The following is a 2,565-nucleotide window of genomic DNA, read 5'->3' on the forward strand; positions in this document are numbered from 1 at the left end:
GCACAGTAATTAAACTCAATGCAACATACATGCTAAGCACTCTTTCAACTGAGCTACACATCCAAGCCCCAGAACCAGATATTTTTAATCACATCCCCCATACTTTAGTATCCTCATCAATGGTTGAAAAAAGTTTAAGATAGAAAAGGGAAAAGGCCTGCCCCATGGTTGTGTTTTCCCTGAAGCATCTGTTGTACATCAGCCTCTGAGAAACTAGAACTCTGGTGGAATATGGAGTTGGGCAAGAGACAGAAGAGTTAGATGTGTGAGGGAATCCCAGCAGAGGTTCAAGATGATGCATCTCTGGGAATGTTTTTTTTTAAAAAAAAAAAAAAAAAGAAATACAGAATAGTGCATGGCTTGGGGTGAGTGAAACAAGAAGCCAACCCCAAAAGTACCTCCTGAAGAGATGGGGGGTCCTGGTTTAATCAGCAACAAAGGGGTTGAAAAAAAAAGCAGTTCTAAGATCTGGGCAGAAAGGCCGACTTGTTTTCATGCTTTGTGTCTCGACAACCACAAGATGGTACACAGAATCCAGTAAATTGCTTTACATCTACTTGTGAAACAAATTAAAACACCCAGAGGCATTAGTTTTCTGCCTTTGATACCTCCATCTCCTTCTAGATTCAAGATTGGAAAACATCTGCTTCTATATGAAGGGGTTTTCTTTATTAAAGTACCCTGATTCCAGGCAAATGAAATGAAAATCAAGTTTAATGCTCCTATTTTAAAAACAAAAACAAAAAACAAAATGTATGCTTAGTTATTCAGCGCATGGTCATGTACCCAAAAGACTCCATAGCCTATCATAGACAACTGCTCATACATGTTTATTGCTGCTGTATTCACAATAGCAAGTAAATTAATTTGTCCTACATATATGTAACAACAATTAATAAAAAAAAAAAATAAAAAGACACCATGGATTTGAAAAAGACAAGAAAGAGTATATGGAAATTTTGGAAAAAGGAAAAGCAAGAATGAAATGATGTGACTCTATTATAATCTCAAAATAAAGATAGAGAAGAAAATGTGGCAAAGGGACATGTGGAGAGATAGAAGGGTCAAGGTGATGATTGTCCAATGAATTTAATCAGCATATACATATATACTGGCAATGATTAAAGAAAATTCTAAAATTTTCTTTTTTTTTAGAATTTTTTTATTCGATATATTTTTATTTACATTTCAAATGATTTCCCTTTTTCTAGCCCCCCACTCCCCAAAAGTCCCATAAGCCCCCTTCTCTCTCCCTGTCCTCCCACACACCCCTTCCCATTTCCCTGTTCTGGTTTTGCCCTAAACTGCTTCACTGAGTCTTTTTAGAACAAGGGGCCACGCCTCCTTTCTTCTTGTACCTCATTTGATGTGTGGATTATGTTTTGGGTGTTCCAGTTTTCTAGGTTAATATCCACTTATTAGTGAGTGCATACCATGATTCACCTTTTGAGTCTGGGTTACCTCACTTAGGATGATGTTCTCTAGCTCCATCCATTTGCCTAAGAATTTCATGAATTCATTGTTTCTAATAGCTGAACAGTACTCCATTGTGTATATATACCACATTTTTTGCATCCACTCTTCTGTTGAAGGATACCTGGGTTCTTTCCAGCTTCTGGCAATTATAAATCGGGCTGCTATGAACATAGTGGAACATGTATCCTTATTACATGCTGGGGAATCTTCTGGGTATATGCCCAGGAGTGGTATAGCAGGATCTTCTGGAAGTGAGGTGCCCAGTTTTTGGAGGAACCGCCAGACTGATTTCCAGAGTGGTTGTACCAATTTGCAACCCCACCAGCAGTGGAGGAGTGGTCCTCTTTCTCCACATCCTCGCCAACATCTGCTGTCTCCTGAATTTTTAATCTTAGCCATTCTGACTGGTGTAAGGTGAAATCTCAGGGTTGTTTTGATTTGCATTTTTCTTTTTATTGACTCTTTTTCACTATCAAAGAAATATTTTAAACCCATTTAATTTTTGGTATTTTAGAAATCTTTCCTATAGCAGTCCCCTTAAACTGACTTATACAATATTTCTTATTAGTTATGAAATATTGGATAGTTCCATATCTCAGCCTCTCTTTTACCTTTGTTGCTAAAATTGCTTCCCAGGGGGCAAGATAAGCAATTTCTACCTTTTCTCTTCAGGTCCCACAGAAAACCCAGTATTTGACTCATCATTTTGGAGAACTAATGAATTTTGTGTCAAATTCATTTTTGAGCTACTTAATAGACCATAGATGATGAGGCCCTTACAGTAATATCATCACTCCTTGTACAACCAACAACACACACACACACACACACACACACACACACACACACACACACACATACAAAACTAACCTAGAAAGTCTAAGGCCTTCCCCTATGCTGTATATATAGAGCCCACATTCTAGGTTTTCCCATGCTCTGTATATTCTAGGCCCCTTTTACTTTACTTCTTTTCCCAAATTCAGGAGACACAGAAGCACTTTTTCAGAATAATAATGCTCTCTGCACAGCATAAGGTAAAACAAAACTGGAATGGAACTAAGGTGGGACAAAAAGCACCCACAGCCCCCC

This window comes from Apodemus sylvaticus, chromosome 23 (assembly GCF_947179515.1).
Source record: "Apodemus sylvaticus chromosome 23, mApoSyl1.1, whole genome shotgun sequence".
Lineage (NCBI taxonomy): Eukaryota > Metazoa > Chordata > Mammalia > Rodentia > Muridae > Apodemus > Apodemus sylvaticus.